We start from the raw sequence: 6,463 nt of genomic DNA, 5'->3' as shown, positions 1-6,463 counted from the left end.
AACTGCAGATCTTATGGAATAAATTAAGAATTAAATCATGAAAGAAAGAATATAATGTACAAAAAGCTGATAACTTATACAAAGACAATAATATTGAAATCTATGTTTCTCTCTATTGAACACAAGACACATTTAAGACATTTAATTTTCAGACTTCAAAGATTATATGATTACTTCCTTTAAAATTTTTATTGGTAAATCGTGGGCATAAAGTCACTGAATTAAAATATTGAAGTATTCTATCTACAATTCTATTCTGTATGGATGATTTCTTGCACTTTCAAAGTATGATTTTATCTATCAAGGTAATTTTTGTCATATTAAAACTTAAACAATAATAGGATTTTATTATATCATTCACAGAGGAAAAAACTTTGCTGCCTTTCAAAGTATTTGTCCATAATATATTGTATTTTAAACTTTAAGAGAGTCAGTAATAATGACTCAACCTATTAGAGTTATAGCAGCTGTTTTTATCCTCACTGATATCACATTAAAATTCATACATGTATCAGTCATTGAATAAAAATATGTTTTGGAAAAACACATATGAGCACTAAAATTTGTGGCCAAGCATGTTAAGTACAAGGTTTTGTATTAGATTCACCATATTATATTCAACATATTTCTGAAAGATGAATTGATGTACAGTGGATCCTTAACTTATGAACTTGATTGCTTACCAAGAGCTGGTTGTAATAAGTCAGTACTTTTAAGATCTGGATGCTTACATGGGTAAATGCTATAGATAACAAGAGGCAGATAAATCCTCCATTAACCTAATTATCCCAAGTTGTTTGTATGTCAGACCGGTTGTAACTTGAGGGTCCACTGTATTTGTCTCCTAAGGGAATAGATTATGATTGCTTCCTAATGCTTTATATGCTTTATAATAAGTGATTAAAGTTATTCATCTTACTTTTCTTAAAATATAAGGAAGAAAAGGGAAGGAAAATAAATTAGAAGCTTTCAAGTTAAAGGCACTGGGTTATAGAATGTGCCATAGTGTAAAGTCAGTTATTAGTTATTATGATTCTTTATTGATCAATTAAGATCAACATATCCTACATTTCAATTTCATTAAAAATTTCTCATGATTCAAAATTAAAAACAGAAAAGTGGTAATTGTTTCAAATTAATGCCTATGACATTACTTTCAATGAATGTGGGATGTAACTAAGGTCACTGAAAGCATTTCAAAGCAGTGCTAAATTTTCACAGCACTATAGAATTTTGACTGATACACAACTTACAGAATTTTGTTGATAGCCTTTATACATTTGACTTTAAAGCAATGGAAGTAATGAGTAAGATAAAAGAAGGTAATGCATTTGTAATATGAAAATATGAGAGAAAAATACAAAACAATGGGCAATACAAAAAGCTGTCATATGAATTAGTTTACTTAAAACATGAAATATATTATTAGAATCTTTCTCTTGCTCTTTTTGTATTTCAGAGCAAAAAACTATTTCCATACAATGTGATATAAAAAACTAAGTAAGCAAGAAAATATGAAATGATGGAGACCTATCCATGGCTCATAGAACATAGACATAAGCATTTTCATAAATTTATTTCTAAAAATAATAGATAAGTAAATATATGATGCGATCAGGATGTAAAAGAGCACATTATGAAAACAAAACTCCAAATTGTTGCTTGAAGAAATCACTGCATAATGCTATTTATTACCTTCTCTTAAATTTCAGAGACTATAGTACTTTCACTGCTTTTGCTAGGTTATATTTAGCTTTACTCTGTGAATAAAACATGTGAACTTACTGCCTTGAGGTAAAGCATGTCTAATATGCATATGGACTACACGCCAGTGGTAGTGATGACTCACTACTAAGCCATTTCCTTGGTCAGCGGACCACAATTTGATGTCTTCAACAAGAATTAAGATGTGTTATGTACATGTAGGAACTTCCCACAATGAATACAATCATTATGTACAGCAAATGTGTACTAATAATAAAGAAAAGAAAAAAAAGCAAAAGAAAAGAAAAGCAACAAAAAATCCAATCAACGAATTGACAACACAAACCATAGAATGAGAAGAAATATTGCAAACATATATGAGGTAAGGATTTAAAATTCAAACATCAGGGGCCGGGGATTTAGCTCAGTGGTTTCGCCGCCTGCTGCGCAAGCGCAAGGATCGGAGTTCGATCCCCGGTACAAAAAAAAAAAAAAAAAAAAAAAATTCAAACATTATGCAGAACTTTATAGCAAGAAACCAAATAACCTGATTAAGAATTGGAAAGGGAACTGAACAGTGTTAAAATGCAAATGCATTAATCAAACAAGAGTATTAATCAAAAGAAAACTATTTCATTCAATCTTCTCAATTACAAATAGCAGAGGTCATAAGATTTATGTAAGATCACACAGTAATACGTTGCAAAACTAGAAGTAAAAGGGTCAACTAAAAAGCTCTGTGGTAGGAAGTAGTAGTCTGGCATTTATTAAGGAGTGTGTAAGCACTTTATGAATTCCTTTAAATTTCAATTATTTAAATGTTGTAGAAAGGCACCATGTTCTACCATGTGAGAAGGTTATGTCAGTGATAACTCCAGATTCTTCAATGATGTTTTGTTTTTCCCTGCTTTTTAAAAACAATAATGCTAGACAACAAGGTTTTTCTTTTTAGTTATGGGTTTTATTCCAACTTAATTTTTAAAAATGATTTGCCCTGTGCCTTTCTAATTCCAATCCATATTTCAGAACTATCATTTTTCTGAACATTAGCAGCAAATTGAGGCACTGTATTCTTTTTCTACAGTATCCTATTTATATTTCTCTTTCACTACACAAGATCTTTTGCATATCATGCAAAAGTCCATATCTAATATTACTAGTATTTCATATTAGTATAGAATATTTCATATTCTGACAATTTGATATTCATTCTATGTTTAATTGTCATAGTCATGGTAAATGGTCTTGGCAATTTAGCAATGGAAAGAAATATCTTTAACTTGACAGTGATTTGTGAAAACTTACTAAGATTTAAATTATGATGGAGCACAAATATTTTTCTTCTCAGACTTGGAACAATGCAAAGTTTGTTCTCATTACTTTTAGAATTTTAGGTTTCAATATTTAACTAAGTGTCTTGGTCATCACAAGAAGGCAAGGGAAAGAAATAAAATGCCCAAGGATTGGAAAGAAGCAACATTATTATTATTCACAAATAACAAAATGCTTGCATAAAAATTCTTAATTCATTATCAAAAGCAAATGGAATTCATAAATAAATTTATCAAATTTTGTATCACTTTTGTAAATGAATGAGACAAAATTTTTAATGAAAATTCACAAATGAAATAATACTAGTGGTAGGTAGGCATACAGAAAGATACTCAGCAGCCCACTGACCATGGAAATGCCAAAAAAAATTAAAAACTAAGGTGCTTACCCACATTATATCCACTATTATGACTAAAATTAATATGATTGACAACTCCAATGTTAGTGACAAAGTGAACTAGATAAAAGTCTCTTACTTGAGTGGTAGGACTGTAAAACCATGGTGAAAAAAGAGTTATATAATTTCCTCCAAGATTCACTTCATGATGTAGCAATTTTAACACTAGATATTTATCAACAGGAAATAAAAATGTATATTTAGAAATAGACATACATGTAAGTATTATTAATTGAACATGTACTTGTAATAGTTAAAACTACAAATGGTCCAAATAATGCAATTTATTTATTTTCATATATAGAATACTATTTAGTAATAAAAATGAATATAGACTGATATAGCCATAGGATTTAAATTTTGAAACTATATGCTGAGAAAAATAAGCAAAACACATTGTTGTGATTCTTTTTACATGATGTTCAAGAAATAGCAAAATAATTTATAGTGGTAGAAATCAGACCTGACTATAGTGATTGAAATCAGGAAAAAGTTGATGGAAAAACTACTTTGACTACTACTAGTCAGAGGAGATCTTTCTAAAGTAAGAAAAATATTTTGTATCTTGTTTAAAGTGGTAGTTATGCACAGATGTATACATTTGTCATAACTCATAGAAGTGTATATCCAAATTAGGTGTAACATATAAAATATACCTCCATAAGTGTGATTTAAAATACCAACACAAAAGTCATTTTAGAATTTTAAATTGTTTATTTTAACCTCAGAATTTTTCATCTTTCAGATTTGTGTGTATTTAAAATTTTATAAGACATATCAGATTGGGCTAGAATTCTTTTCCTTCAGTATCAACTTCTTCCTTTTTTCTCTTACTTAGATGTGAATTACAAGAGTGTTTTAATTCTTCAAATTCTTTCAATTTAAGAAATAATCTCTTGTTATACAAGTTGTGATAGAAAAATATGTTGAATGTTCAAGTTAAAGAAAAACTTATCAGCGTAAAGGACACATTTCTAGGAATGATGTGATAAGTGTGTTTCATAGAAGTGATGTTGTTTTGAGAATTTAGAAGAGATTAATGGCAATATGTCTCTCACTATAATTTTTTATTTGAACATTCACCATATTTTTTAAATGTTGTTCAACCATTTATGATAATTTCTGTCAAATAAAAACAATATGGAGTGTCCTTGTGCACTATTTTTTTTACTGGGTCTGGCACCATGCAACTTCTGTCTCTTCCACAAAGTCAACATAACCATGAAAGGTGAACGTTTTGAATCCACTCTTGACACCAAGGCAGCTATGACAATACAACTAAAGACACTGACAGAAGAACACTTCCAGAACTTCTTGAGAAAATTTCATGAATGGTGGGATATTTGCATTTTAAGTGGGCCGGGGATGTACCTCACTGTTGCCATGCCTACCTGGCAAGTGAAAGGTCCTGAGTTCAATCCCTGGTACCACAAAATAAACAAACAAACAAACAAATAAAGGAAGGGAGAGTATTTTGAGTGGGATTAATGACAATATGACTTTTAGTGTAATAATTTTGTTTAAAATATAAATATTCAATGTATTTTTTCCACCACACCTTATATTCCTTATATATCTTTGCCCATCATTTAAGCTCATATTATCATTTAATTGTATTTGTTTAACTTAAATTGCCAGCCTATTTCTAAGTTATGAAACTCATAACATGGGCGAAAGTAATCATCCTTAGCATTTTCCTACAAGCCATTTCACACCCTGCTTGATCTGTAGCCAACTATCAATTTAATTGAGAGGTTCACAGTATAAATGGCAGGGGATTAGAAACTGCAATATGGGAGAACATATGGCAATGCTTACGCAAATGAATTACAACCTACACATAGTCTCCTTAGCAAATACAGTGGCAGGGTTAGTTTGCTCTTTGCAGTCATCTTACCATAAAATGGAGTATGGCATCAACTGAAATTTAGCAAAAGTAGCTTATTGGTGGAAGAAAAATCTATAAAATCCAATTTGGATAACTTTCCTAACTGGATTTGCTCTTTCCAGTTGGAAACCTCATGTTTGCAGAGCCAGCTTCTCTAACAGATGTTCTGATAAAGCTAAAATCAAGACTAATAATCCACAGAAATTCTGAATCAGACTGTTAGTTTTAGAATTTTTTAAAAGCTGACAAAAGAAGTAGGAAGTCAGCAGAGGGATAAAGATCTAAGCATTTTTTTCCAATGAGTATGGAATAGAATTCATAGAAACAAATTCTAGTCTATTTCCTAAGTAAAAAGCAGCTGAGGTTGCTTGTAACCTTCCCATGTGCCCCCAACACTCACCTTTACAGGAATGCTTTTTGGAATCACTGCAAATCTCTGCTGCTGGGGTTTTCCTTGTCTTCAGAGCAAGCTAGCTTGAAGTAGGCAAGTGGGAATTGTCTTAAGAGTTAATGTTCCTGGAAGTGATCGCCAAGCTATGATGGATGAAGATTTGGCATCTAATTCTCTAGCTCCCTTACCCTTCACGGGAGTAATTCTGAAGAATGTTGTCTCCATGGTCTGTTACAATCCCCAGCTCCTTTGCCCACAGGGGTTATTTTCCTTGATAATGTGCTGTTTATTGGTTTCCTTCTTCTTCTTTTTTTTTTTTTGCCTCATTTTCCCATTATCCTAGTGGTGCTTACTGAAATTTATTCCTAACTAATTAAACACACTGAAATCCTTTGTTTCATTACTGCTTTTGGGGCCGGACAAACTAACAGGGAAATCCAAAGGAAAATTATATACAGAAAAGGATATTAAATGTAACATGTTTGTTGTTTGTAAATAGAATTTTTAAAATTACAAATAAAGTTTATATAAAGTTTCATGGTTAATTATATGTCCCTGACTACTAAACCAGATAAACACAATTAATATTTCCTGAGAATTACAGTTGAAGGGAAGACATTTTTAGCAAAATCTATGCCATTCTAAAGTTTAGAAAAGTGGGAATGGTATCTGTAATTTCATACCTGTCCTTGTTCTCCTGGAACATAGGTAAACTCTTAGTAAATCTCAGGAGAATTTTGTGGTCTTGCTT

Source organism: Heterocephalus glaber, unplaced genomic scaffold (assembly GCF_053883595.1).
Source record: "Heterocephalus glaber isolate CG9 unplaced genomic scaffold, H.glaber_assembly_v1.0 deba00001461, whole genome shotgun sequence".
In the NCBI taxonomy this organism is placed as follows: Eukaryota; Metazoa; Chordata; class Mammalia; order Rodentia; family Bathyergidae; genus Heterocephalus; species Heterocephalus glaber.
The sequence above is the reverse complement of the archived record's forward strand: the minus strand, read 5'-3'. Positions refer to the sequence as shown.